General features: G+C 41.7%; 1 protein-coding gene across 2 annotated transcripts in view; it reads left to right on the forward strand.

Moving 5' to 3' along the window:
- The window catches only part of ARHGEF12 (Rho guanine nucleotide exchange factor 12), a 3,716,336-nt gene that overhangs the window by 2,654,076 nt on the left and 1,047,482 nt on the right, over nt 1-14,778 (forward strand). The window lies entirely within an intron of this gene.

Raw genomic sequence — 14,778 nt, forward strand, 5'->3', positions numbered from 1 at the left:
CATATCTGCCCGTGGATCATCTCTGTTTTTGGTAAAACGCTTTCTGAAGAGGGTTTACATCTGAGGTTACCTAGAAAACAGCTGGCTCCTCTGTGGGACTTAACTTTGTAAAACCAACAAAGAATTAATCTGGCAAAAATAAACCACAATAAACAACATTAAAGACAGAAACGGAGTCGTACACAAGCTATTTAATAAATATAGGTACTTACATCCCAGTAGTGTTGTGGGACTTAATAACACTACAGCCAAAAACACACAAAATTCAAAAACGCACACAATTATTCAGTTTCAATCACATGTCTAAACAGGTCAAATCAAAAAGGTCCCAGGTTATTCACCTCATAATTTCTTCATTAAAATAAACTTGCTGCCCTACATTGAAAAAATAAGTATTAAACATGTAGAAAAATATATAAAATCACATATAAAATTGCCTAGAGTAAAAATTAGAACAAAAATTCATAGATTAAAAACTCCTCAGATCTAATAAGCAGTCAAAAAATCACCAAATATAATTGAGATAAAAATATAAACATGTATGTTTATATTAAGTATATAAAATATACATATATGATTAAATGTAATAATTACAATTTTCGTAGATTTAAGTTGCAGTAATCCATTCAAACTGACCCTGTCATTTAAGACTGGTGGTTGTATTGCACTTAATCTACCAATAAAGTTCTTTGCTCTCAATGGTTGCCCCCCCATCATCCTCCCCTCTGCGGGGTAGGTATTTTCTGCAATATTTAAAACATTTTTTTTTAAGTTTGCACACACAATAGAGTGTTCTTGTAAAGCATTAGTATTATCCTTGATTCTAATAATGTAACAGTGTTCATAAATTCTAACTCATAGTTGTATCTCAGTCTTAAACACACAAAAAAACAATCAGAGGACACTCATAAAACAATATAAACCACACCAGAAACCTTAAAATACATTTAGCAATAAGTTTAATTTTCTTTGGGTAAGACTGAACTGTAATATTTTTATTGTCGTGAATATATTTACACTGAGGGCAGGATCCACATTTTGCCATACCATACTGGTTGTTATCACATCAGTACAGGGAGTGGAACAGAGATCTAGTTTGCTGGTTAAATTAAATGCTGTATACTCACTAGGTATTAATGACAGTTTGAATATCAAATGCTTGCTGAAAATTAGGGAGGGTTTTTATTATTTATGAGGGCATTATGATATCTAAAGAAACCTTGATTGAATAAATATGAAAGCGCTGTAAAACTGAAGTTGTGTTTTTTTAACTTTAGGGGACATGCAGTGTTTCAACTGGCTAGTTTTCATTTTGTTTATGAACTCTTAGATACACTAACCCAATCATTTGTGAAGATTTTGTTTTATCTCTATGTTGACAAGTCATGAGAATGTGGCAGTGGGTGATGTCTCTGCAGTAACACATATTACAGGTCAGACCATCTACCTTGCAGACAGGCTCAGCAGGTTGATTCTGATGCCTCACAACATGTTCCATCAACCCATCAGTAGTGCAGATAGTATTTTGCTCTGGGGCTAGCCTTGCTGTGATCTGTTTGCATTTCTTGTCAACACCAAATGCAGCAACTGCATTGCCCTCATCTCTCCACAGGGACCATCCTCAAGGGATGCTGTGGTGTCAGTGGCCACCCAAACATCTAACTGCTTTTCCTTTCTACCTCTCCCATTAAAGAAGAAATTCCATCAAAAAGCTTCTCTGTGCAAGGCCTCAGTAATTGTCATAACCCTCTTCTAGCCCAGGTGAATTTGATTTAACTTGTTATGACCTCACCTCAACAAGCAGCTCTGGCTTCTGGATCTACAACCAGATCTTTTGTCCCACTTATCCAGCAATTCTTTTCAGGATATTCCCCCACTAAAGTTAACTACATGATTTCTTTATTTGTAGACCCAACCTTTTCCCATAGATTTATCCATAGTCTCTATCTTTCAGAAAGAATCAATGCACAAAATCTGTAAAAGCAAACCAAAAGTTTTCATATGGGATTCTTTTCATGGCTTGGATCCTTTGATCAATCATTTTCCCTCGATTTTGCATTTCCTCTTGTCCCTGTTTGATTCTGGATCCAGTTGCTTATCATTAAGGCCCTGTTGGCTGCTCTACTTTTCGCAAAGGGTTTCCTTTATCTTATCTCGCAGCCTAGAAGGTTTTCAAAGCATTTCTTAGTCACATTTCTCCTCCATTACTCCAATAAAGTCCCAACACACTCGAGTGAACTAAAAATTGTGGTAGAGGCATTGGTGCACCCTTCATTGGACCCAGCTTCTTCTGCTGACCTGAATTTCCTTTTTGTTCTGCATTGTTTGTGGTTACATTCAGTGATCTTTCACAAAGAAAGAATACCTCTCAGGATAAGTCTGTCTTTCATGGCTCAATATTGCGTCTGAGTTGACTAAACCACTCATCTGTATTTGTACCATATATTCCAACATTGGAATATACTTGCTTTCATGCCTTTGATGTTCACAGCCAATTACATTTCTACATACACCAAGGAATGTCTGTAAGAAAAAAGATACAGCTCTGTTTCTTTATGCACACTCTAGGCTGGAGTTCAAAGTCTCTAAAATAACCTTATCCAGATGACTTTGACTGTCTGCCTTCATGTATCACTCCAAGAACACAACCCTCCTGGCAAAGCCAAAGGCCATGCCACTAGATTTATGGCAACTTCTACATCCATCTTCAGTAGATGATATTTGTGCAGCAGCAAGTTGGACTGTTTTGCGCACCTTCTCAAACTATTGTTACCCTGGACATTATTTCCAGATCCAGACCTTCATTTGGGGGTGTAGTCCTCAAGGGTATCCTGACATTATTTTACCCTGGAAAGCATGGGAACCACATTTCTGCACATTTATACCTCCTAACTCTCCAGTGGCTATATTACTATCCATGGAATTTTGCACTTTATACTACCCATGACTATATTGTCCAGTAATACCAAGGAGTACTAGGATTATGTATCCTCTCTTTGAGACTTATCAAATAACAAAATGCTGTTCCTCACATTTCTGTCTTAGACCTTTGTTTCTTCCTTGCAATGTAATCTATCTCAGGAATGTTGTGCTTAGAACCATTATACGGTTGGAATGCTGTGATTAGATCCTTCGTACTGTGCCAATAACCAGCTACTAATATGCTTACCCTGTAATGCCGATCTTATCTACCCTAAACCTATGTATGTCAAAATAATGTCAGTCTTTGTTCTCTATGTCTGTAATCAGTTATCATATTGTTTAAAGTTATTCTCTTGGAGCTTTTCTCCCCAGGCCTCCACTGAAAATGGACTTGTATCCAGTTGGAGACTCTCGGTCAACAAATGTAAAATAAAATAAATAAATAAACCTGTCCCAGCATTTGAAGTGGACAAGTGGGATAAATTAAGGTGCAGAAGTTATTGCTTCACCATAACATTGGATCTTCATTATCCTTAGTTCATCCATTATAATGGCCAACTATCCAGTTGCAGATTTTTATATATATTCTAAGTATATGACCCTGACCTGCTTTGAAGCCTGTCCTTTTTTCACTGCCATTCTCATAGATTCCTGGAGTTCCTTTTCTAGCCATAAGGCAGCAATCTCAATCTGAGTAAATGCAGAGGACATGATGGGAAGAAGCCTAAGCACTTGGTGAGGTGATAAATTCCTGACAACAGGGATTCCCAGCAATTGATGTGGACAGACTAAGGGTAATAAAATCCAGTGTTATTGTAAGTACATAACTTCAATGTTTCTACAGTTTTACCAGATTAGTCCTATTTCAAACTTTATCCAAGGTAACTTAAATGTTATTAGGATTCCTGACCTGCTGGGATGGCTAGAGCTACGTAACTTTGCCATTGTCAAACATGCTGATGTTCTTCATGTTTCACTGTTGCAGTCATTACATTTGGGTAATCTGCTGGCAGGTTGCCCTCAGTCAGCCTGATTAACGAAGTCCTGGGTCCTGCATCGGTTGCTGTCCCTTCTTCCATGACGTCAGGTCGTCAGGGGTATAAAACATGCAGCCGACGCCATTACATCAGTCTTTCTTGCCGCTCGGTGCCCGAAGCAGAAGCAGTTCGCAAGTGCTGGTCGGACGACTCCTGAAATTTTCGTTTTCGAGTTTCAGATCCAAAGTCTACAACTAAAAAGCTAAGTACCCCATTGGGGAAACTTTTTCTTGCTCCTTACCGATGACAGCAAAGTTAATAATTGCATTACTTGTGGGAAGCAAATACCTCATAAGGATTTTCATTTGTACTGTATTCCTTGCCTAGGCCCTGACCATAACGTACCTTGCTGTCGGTTTTGTGCTTTATTTAATCAACGCACTATCAAACATCGGTACATTTTTGCTTCTAAATATTTTGGCTCATGCTTTAATTATCCAGAAATGTCTGTTTGCAATCCGACTACCGGAATACCTAAAAAATGCAAAGAAAAAGACAGAGACAGGCCGTTGAGGTCCAAAACGGCCGCCACTTCTCCTAAGCCATTCGCCAGTTCGCCGGTACTCAGTGAGGCGCTTTCGCAGTCCCTGATACCCACTACATCTGATTCGCAGGCCTCAACTGAGACCCATTCGGAGTCCGATATGCCACGAGATGCTTCAATTATGGAACCCGCGGATGTCTCTACCTTGGATGGGTCCAGAACCGCTGTGCAGGCACCAGCTTCTGAGGGTGTTTTCAGGCCTACACATTTGTATATTAGACCAACGCCATCTTCAAAACTAATGTCAAAATCACGACCTATGCCTTAAAAACCGACGCCTGGGCCACTTGTGCAGGCCCCTGTGCCTAAAAACAATTTATCAAAATGGCTGAAAATGTTATTACTCTGATCAGTGGTAAACACCCCCCCCCCCTTCTAAGAGGCCTAGGCAAGACATTGATTATGAATCTTCAGAACAGGATTCTATTTCTTCTGACTCTTCTAATTAACAGGAATTGTCTAACATACTTATGAGGATTCTGATGCAGAAGATTCCATTCCTTCTGCTTCGCCCCCTAAGGATTTTTCTTTTGAGGAAACTTTATATACGTTGAGGGAACATTTCCACTGGGAAAGTCAGGATTTCTCAGAATCTAAAAAGAGACTTAGGGATTTTCTTCTTCTTCCTCAGCATAGGGCTATTGGCTATACCTCCTGTTCTAGACATTGTTGATTATGTTTTTTCAGAATCTAGTATGGCTCCTGATTCTCTGCCTCTGGCTCCTTGTAAGCCAGACAGATACTACAGGGTCCCTGACTCCCACAAATTCCTTTTCAAAAATCCTGTTGCAGATCCTGAAGCCATTTCTCAGGGTCCCAAGGGCATTAAGGTTTCTAAAAATCCTACCCCTTCTGATAGAGTTTACAGGGTGCTGGATAGATGGGGTAAGAAGGTTTACTCTTCTGCGACCTTGGCAATCAGGGCTTTGAACTGTCAATTTCATATGCTAAAATATAAACAGCATATCATGGGACTGCTTAAACGGAAAATGATGTTAATTTCTGATTGTGTGGAAAGATTTACAGGATTTATTGCATTCAGCTAAACAAGTTGGAAAACATACTTTGCAATGTTGTTTTGATTCTTTGGAAGCCTCTTGCAGGGCTGCTGTAACTGGGTCTGTGCTAAGAAGGCATGCTTGGCTCAAAGAGCAAAATCTGCCTGATCATGTTAAAGCAAAATTGTTGGATGCTCCTTTACAACAGGACCGTCTCTTTGGTAATAAGGCTGAAGAAGTTTTTAAAAAGATGGAAGATAAAGCTAAATCTGTGCAAACTGTGAAAGATTTCTTACAAGTGCAACCTCCAAGATTTAGTAGGCACTGGCCTACTAAGAACTGGCCTTTCCAGTTCCTTCGAGAGCTGCTCAAGTCAAACCCAGACATTCCAAAGGCTCCAGGTTTCAGTCACAAGGGACTTTCAGGACAAAACAGTGGGGTGCCTCCTCCTCCAAATCTGAAAACAACAAGACACCCCCTATGGTAAACAGTCTCAATGACTTCCCTTTGCACTTACCAAGCACTTACCTTTTAGCCACCCCTTTGGGGGGGGAACTGGCTCTTCATGCAAGAAACTGGCAACTTATAACCCAAGACAAATGGATTTTAAATATAGTATCCCAGGGGCACAGATTTCATTTCCACACGTTGCCAATTCCAAACGGATGCCCAGACCTGCCCCCAAATAAGTGGGCAGAGGCCCAGAAACAAGTACTTTCCCTCATGAGCATGGGGGCTATTCAACCAGTACAAGAAGAGGAAAAGGGACAAGGTTTCTATTCAAGACTTTTCCTGGTACCCAGAAAGACAAATCATGGTGTCCAATCCTGGACTTATCTACTCTAAACACCTTTCTTGACATTCCAAAATTCAAGATGCTGACTCTTCACCAGTTACTTCCTATGCTAGGCAAAGATGCATTGTTGGCAACTCTAGATTTAAAAGAGGCTTACTTGCATATCCCAATCAGGGAATCTTGCAGAAGAGACCTCCGCTTCAAAGCAGGCTACTTGCATTACCAGTTCTCTGCACTGCCCTTTGGCTTATCTACTGCGCCCAGGGTCTTTACAAAGTGCCTGGCTCCAGTAATTGCATTTTGCAGGCAAAGAAATATTCAAATATATCCATTCCTGGATGATTGTCTAATTCAGTCAGAAAACAAGGACACTCTTCTAAACCGTCTGGCGTTTGTAAAAAGGGTTCAAACTTGTCTAGGGTACACCATAAACGAAAAGAAATCACAACTGGTACCCTCTCAAAAAATTACATTCCTGGGTGCAAGCTTGAGTACAACTGCCCAGATGGCTTTCTTACGCCAGACAAATTCATTTGGTGACTTACTTCAAACAGATGGCCACAAAAACCCTGCTTTCTGCAAGGCAAATATTGCAAGCCTTGGAGTTCATGGCCTCCTGCATTCTTCTAATTTCATATGCAAGACTGCATACGAGGAAACTTAAAAAGTCTATGGAATCCGCATTCTCACAGCCTGGAAACCATGATTCCTATCATACCTTGCCTGCAACTAGAGTTCCTATGGTGGGCAGAGGCCTGCCACCAAAACAAGGAACTGCCATTCATATCACTCCCTGCTGCCCAAACCCTAACTGCAGATGCATCAGACTATGCTTGGGGGGCACATTTGGCATGGAAGTGCATTCAGGGCAAATGGAGCCCAAATCAAATGCACCTTCATATCAATCAAAAAGAAATGCTAGCTGTACAGACAGCCTTCAAGGACTACCTTCTTCCAGAACAATTAATGATAAAGACAGACAACACCACGGTTATGTGGTGCATAAACAAGCAGGGGGGTACACACACCTATCCCCTTTGCAGACTAGCCATGGCATTGTGGAACAGGGCCTTTACCTGTCAAGTACAACTACAAGCACAATTCCTGCCAGGAAAGCTGAATACTCTGGCAGATGACCTAAGTAGAAATCTCATTGACCCACACGAATGGAAACTAGAACCACGGATTTTCAACATGTTGGCACGCAAATGGGGGAGCCCAGACATAGATCTTTTTGCCTCACCCCAGAACTATCAGTTGGACAAATTGTGCACAAGAACTCATCACAAAAAAGCCTGGAAAGTGGATGCTCTATCCTTCAGCTGGAAAAACCTATCAGTTTATGCCTTACCCCCTCTGTCTCTGATCTCCAAAGTTCTACTAAAAGTCAAATGGGACAAACCAAAAATGATTTTGATTGCTTCAGACTGGTCTCGCCAACACTGGTACCCACTCCTGCGCAATGTGTCACACCTTCCACCGTGGCACCTGCCTCAGACACCTTACTTACTGTCTCAGCAGAACAACCAAATTCAGCACACCCAGCTCCAAACTTTGAATCTTGCAGCATGGCTAATTACCTAAATTCACCCTTAGTATCCCTCAGCAAACCTGTGATGGATGTCATTTTGGAGGTGAGAAGGCCTAGTACTAGAAAATCGTATGCGGACAAATGGAAAAGATTCTGTGCATGGAATCAATTTCAAGGGATAAGCACAGCAGTGCCCAACATTCCTCAGATTTTACAATACTTAACTGAAATGCTTCACCAAGGGCTTGTCTTTCTCTTCCATAAAAATCCATGCCTCAGCCATTTCAGGTCATTACAACACAGAACCTCCCCTATTCTCTCATCCCCTGGTAAAGCAGTATCTCAGAGGGGCTAAAAACTTAAGACTGCCCAGGAGAGCTCCAACCCCTGCCCGAGACTTCAATTTTGTATTGGAAAATCTCACTCTCCCTCCTTTCGAGCCAGCTGCTACTGCAGACTTAAAATTTCTCTCCCGGTAAACAGCTTTCCATTTAGCAGTCACTTCAGCTAGAAGAATTTCAGAATTACAGGCTCTTATGGCAGTGGAGGCTTTCATCATTTTCCATGCGGACAGGGTATCTCTCGGGACCAATCCATCCTTCATGCCTAAGATGGTATCCAGTGTGGCTCTTAATCAGACAATTCATTTGCCAACTTACTTTCCCAATGCACAGAACAAGGGGGAACGGATTCTGCATTCCTTGGATGTACACGGACAACTTAGATTTTACTTAAGCAGAATAAAATCTCAAAAAATCTGAACAACTGCTGGTGTTATTTGCTGCAGGGGCAGAGGGAAAAGCTGTTTCAAAGCAAACCATTTCCAAATGGATAAGCCATTGTATTCGTTTTTGCTATATGCACCATGGAAAGACTATCCCCCAGGGGATCAGATCCCATTCCACCAGGGCTGCATCTACTTCGGCTGCCTTTCTCAGAGGTGTTCCTACCAGGGATATTCTAGAAGCTGCTACCTGGAGCTCAGTTCATATGTTCACTAAACATTACCATTTACCACTTTTCTCTAAATCCTGAGCTGGCTTTGCCACTGCTGTCCTACAGGGCGTTATAGCTGGTCCTAATGCTGTACAATTCCCTCTACCCAACCATTGCTCTGGGAATCTACCCAAATGTAATGACTGCAACAGTGAAACACGAAGAACATAGTACATTTACCATAAATGTAGATGTTCGAGTGTATTCACTGTTGCAGTCCTGGTTACCCTCCCTCCAGCCCCCTATTTCTCTTTGACTATACCTCTACCTTCTTTCACTGTGCTTAAAAGCCCTTTTGGTGTATTTTCTTTTGGGATTGGAGGTATATTTTTTCTGTTTCTAATTTTATTTGCTCCCCATTTGGGGGGTACCTGACATCTGGGACAAGAAAAACTGATGTAATGGCGTCGGCTGCATGTTTTATACCCCTGACGACCTGACTTCATGGAAGAAGGGACAGCAACCGATGCAGGACCCAAGACTTTGTTAATCAGGCCGACTGAGGGCAACCTGCCAGCAGATTACCCAAATGTAATGACTGCAACAGTGAATACACTTGAACATCTACATTTATTTTTCGTGTACACAACTGTACTTTTTGACTGATGTCCTGTCTCACAGTGATTGCTCACAAAATAGAACTTGTGCACTTGTGCTTTGCATTGTAATGCATACTTCAGTTTCTGGCAATTGTATTTTCTTAGCTAAGGGTTGATCTGCTGGTTGGAAACAATGCAGATGTTCTTTGTGTTTTGGCAGGTTGCCCTCAGTCAGCCTAATTAACAAAGTCTTGGGTCCTGCATCGGTTGCTGTCCCTTCTTCCATGACGTCAGGTCGTCAGGGGTATAAAACATGCAGCCGACGCCATTACATCAGTCTTTCTTGCCGTGCGGTGCCCGAAGCAGAAGCAGTTCGCAAGTGCCAGTCGGCTGACTCATGAAATTTTTGTTTTCGAGTTTTAGAACCAAAGTCTTCAAGCTAAGTACCCCGTTGGGGAAACTTTTTCTTGCTCCTTACCAATGTCGGTAAAAGTTATTAATTGCATTACTTGTGGAAAGTAAATACCTCATAAAGATTGTCATTTGTACCGCATTCCTTGCCTAGGCCCTGACCACAACGTACCTTGCTGTTGGTTTTTTGGTTTATTTAATCAGTGCACTATCCGTCGTCTGTACATTTTTGCCTCTAAATATTTCTGTTCTCAGTTTAATTATCCAGAAATTACGTCGGTTAGTCATCCAACTACCGGAATTCCAAAAAAACGCAAAGAAAAAGAGACAGGCCATTGAGGTGTCAAAATCCTGTTGCAGACCCAGAAACCATTTCTCAGGGGCCCAGGGGCATTAAGGCTTCTACTGCTAAAAATCCTACTCCTGATGGAGACTCCGGGGCACTGAATAGATGGGGTAAAAAGGTTTATAACCTTGGCAATCAGGGCTTTAAACTGCCAATTTCATATGCTAAAATATCAACAGCATGTTATGGGACTGCTTAAAAAGAAAATGATGTTGATTTCTGACTGTGTGGAAAATAAAGATTTTCAGGATTTACTGCATTCAGCTGAACAGGTTGGAAAACATACTTTGCAATGTAGTTTTGATTCTTTAGAGGCCTCTTGCAGGGCTGCTGTTACTGGGTCTATGCTTAGAAGGCAGCTTGGCTTAAGGAGCAATCTCTGCCTGATCATGCTAAAGCAAAATTATTGGATGCTCCTTTAAATCAGGACCGTCTGTTTTTCAATAAGGCTGAAGAAGTTCTAAAAATGATAGAAGATAAAGCTAAATCTATGCAAACTGTGAAAGATTTCTTACAAGTGCGACCTCCAAGATTTAGTAGGTACTGGCCTACTTAGATTTGGTCCTTTCCAGCTCCTTCCAGATCCTCTCAAGCCAAACCCAGGCACACCAAATGTACCAGGTTTCAGTCCCAAGGGACTCTCAGAACTAAGCAATGGGGGAGGCCTCCACTTCCAAATCTAGAAATAACAAGACACCCCCCAATGGTAAACAGTCTCAATGACTTTCCTTTAAAATTACCAAGTACTTACCTTTTAGCTGCCCCTTTGGGGGGGGAAAGGTTGCTCTTCATGCAAAAAACTGGGAACTCGTAACTCAGGACAAATGGGTTTTAAATATAGTGTCTAGGCATACAGATTTCATTTCCATACATTGCCAACACCAAACGGGTGGCCAGACCTGCCCTCAAATCAGTGGCTAGAGGCTCAGAAACAAGTACTTTCCCTCTTAAACTTGGGGGCTATTCAACCAGTTCCAGAAGAGGAAAAAGGGGCAAGGTTTCTATTCCAGGATTTTCCTGGTACCCAGAAAAAACAATTCATGGTGTCCATTTCTGGACCTGTCTACTCTAAGCACCTTTCTGGACATTCCAAAATTCAAGATGCTGTCTCTTCACCAGTTACTTCCTATGCTAGACAAGGATGACTGGTGGGCAACTCTAGATTTAAAAGAAGCTTACCTGCATATCCCAATCAGGGAATCTTGCAGAAGATACCTACACTTCAAAACAGGCTACTTGCATTATCAGTTCTCGGCACTGCTTTTTGGCTTGTCTACTGTGCCCAGGGTATTCACAAAGTGCCTGCATTTTGCAGGCAAAGAAATATTCAAATATATCCATACCTGGACGATTGTCTAATTCAGGCAGAAAACCAGGCTATACTTATAAAACATCTGGTGTTTGTAAAAAGGGTTCTAACTTGTCTAGGGTACACCATAAACGAAAATAAATCATAACTGGTACCCTCTCAACAGATTACATTCCTGGGTGTAAGCTTGAATACAACTGCCCAGATGGCTTTCCTCACGCCAGAAAAGCAAATTAATTTGGTAACTTACTTCAAACAAGTGGCCACAAAACCCCTGCTATCTGCAAGACAAATACTGCAAGCCTTGGGGTTTATGGCCTCCTGCATTCTTCTAATTCCATATGCAACACTGCATATGAGGAAACTTCAGTGGTACTTAAAAAGTCTTTGGAGTCAACATTTTCCTGGAAGCAATGATTCCTATCATACCTTGCCTACACCTGGAGTTCCTATGGTGGGCAGGGGCTTGCCACCAAAACAAGGGACTGCCATTCACACTACCCCCTGCTGCCCAAATCCTAACTACAAATGCATTATACTATGCATGGGGTGCTCACCTGGCAGGGAAGTGTATTCAGGGCAGATGGAACCCGAATCAAATGCACTTACATATTGATCAAAAAGCATTGTTTGCTGTACAGAATGCCCTGACAGCCTTCAAAGACTACATTCAACCAGGACAACTAATGGTAAAGACGGACAACACCACGGTTATGTGGTACATAAACAAGCAGGGGGGTACACATTTTTACCCCCTCTGCAGACTAGCCATGGCATTGTGGAACATGGCCTCGAGCTACCAAGTGCAACTACAAGCTCAGTTCCTGCCAGGAAAACTGAATACACTGGCAGATGGACTAAGCAGAATTCTCATGGACCCACACGAGTGGAAACTGGAACCATGGATTTTCAACATGTTGACATGCAAATGGGGGAGCCCAGACATAGATCTATTTGCCTCCCCCCACAATTACCAGTTGGACAAATTTTGCACAAGGACTCCTCACAAAAAAGCCTGGAAAGTGGATGCTCAGTCATTCAGCTGGAAAATCCTATCAGTCTACGCTTTTCCCCCCTCAGCCTCTGCTCTCCAAAGTTCTGCTAAAAGTCAAACAGGACAAACCAAGAATGATTTTGATTGCTCCAGACTAGCCACGCCAACACTGGTACCCACTCCTGCGCAGTGTGTCACAAATTTCTCCATGGCACCTGCCTCAGACACCTTCCTTATTGTCTCAGCAGGAGAACTAAATTCTGCACCCTCAGCTCCCAACATTGAACCTTGCAGCTTGGCTAATCACTTAAATTCACCCTTAGCATCCCTCAGCAAACCTGTGATGAATGTCATCTTGGAGGCGAGAAGACCTTCTACTAGAAAATCCTATGCTGACAAATGGAAAAGATTCTGTGCTTGGAATCAGTCTCAAGGGATGAGCACAGCAGCGCCCAGTTTACCTCAGATTTTACAATATTTAACTGAGATCCTTCATAAGGGCCTGTCCTTTTCCTCCATTAAAATCCACGCCTCAGCCATTTCAGCTCATTATAACACAGAACCTCCTCTCTTCTCTCACCCTCTGCTCAAACAGTACCTCAGAGGGACCAAAAACTTGAGACTACCCAGGAGAGCTCCAACCCCTGCCTGGGACCTTACCTTTGTTTTGGAGAAACTCGCTCTACTTCCTTTCGAGCCAGCTGCTACTGCAAATTTAAAATTTATTTCTTGGAAAACAGCCTTCCTTCTAGCAATCACTTCAGCTAGATGGATATCTGAGTTACAGGCCCTTGTGGCAGTGGAGCCTTTCACCATCTTTCATGCGGACAGGGTGTCACTCCGGACCAATCCATCCTTCATGCCCAAGGTGGTATCCAGTGTGGCTCTTAATCAGTCCATTCATTTGCCAACTTTCTTTCCCAATCCACAGAACAAAGGAGAATGGATTCTGCATTCACTGGATGTGCACAGACAACTTAGATTCTACTTGGACAGGACTAAACCTCGAAGAAAATCGGAACAACCGCTGGTAGCATTTGCTGCAGAGGGAAAGGCTATTTCAAAACAAACCATTTCTAAATGGATAAGGAATTGCATTCATTTCTGCTATAAGCACCATGGAAAACCTATCCCCCAGGGAATCAGATTTCATTCCACCAAGGCTGCATCTACTTCTACAGCCTTTCTCAAAGGTGTTCCTACCAGGGATATTGTAGAAGCAGCTGGAGTTCAGTTCATACTTTCACCAAACATTATCATTTACCAATTTACCAATTTTCTCTAAATCCAGAACTGGCTTTGCCACTGCTGTCTTGCAGAGCCTTATAGCTGGTCCTAATGCTGTATAAATCCATCCTCCCAACCATAGCTTTGGGAATCTACCCATATGTAATGACTGCAACAGTGAAACACAAAGAACAGAGTAGTTGTGTACACTTACCATAAATGTAGATGTTCTAGTGTATTCACTGTTGCAGTCCTGGTTACCCTCCCTCCAGCCTCCTGTTTTTCTCTTACTATTCCTCTGCTTTCTTTTCTATGCTTAAAAGCCTTTTTGGTGTATTTGCTTTTGGTTGGAGGTATATTTTTGTGTTTTTAATTTTATTTTGCTCAACATTAGTGGGGCACCTGACATCTGGGGGTAAGAAAAACTGATGTAATGCCATCGGCTGCATGTTTTATACCATTGACTACCTGATGTCATGGAAGAAGGGACAGCAACCGACACTGGACCCAAGACTGTGTTAATCGGGCCGACTGAGGGCAATCTGCCAGGAGATTACCCACATGTAATGACTGCAACAGTGAATACACTCAAACATCTACATTTATGGTAAGTGTACACAACTGTACTTTGATCAGGTTTAAACCGTCTTACTGTACCTTACAGAATTCCAGCTGTAATAGTAATTAATGCTTAATTTTTGTGTGTTGCATTTCAGGCTTCTGGGACTTGAATAACTACCTCAGTGATAATTTTGACTCTGCAGTAGCCCAGGTTCACTGAATACATCATATTATAAGCTTCCCTTATTTTATAATTTCTCTGATCAGTTTGTTTTCTCTATTGTGCACTACTGTCTGCCATTAAACATGTAGTAAAAAGCAGATGTAGTATTTGTTTGTTGATGTTTTGCTAGGATTAAGTGGATTACACAACATTTTAAAAGCACTTGCTTGGAGAATCCCAGTGATCGTGCTTATCTTTGAGATCACTTCCCTACTTAAAGGAATCCACATCATTCTTAGTTGCCCTGTAAAGAAATACTACTTACTTCCTTAAATGATTCTATCTGAAAATATGCTGTGTTCTATCTAAAGAGCTTTTTTAGTGTGTGTGTTTTTATATTGTAT

This window comes from Protopterus annectens, chromosome 8.part0 (genome assembly GCF_019279795.1).
Source record: "Protopterus annectens isolate FY-2018-M chromosome 8.part0, PAN1.0, whole genome shotgun sequence".
In the NCBI taxonomy this organism is placed as follows: Eukaryota; Metazoa; Chordata; order Ceratodontiformes; family Protopteridae; genus Protopterus; species Protopterus annectens.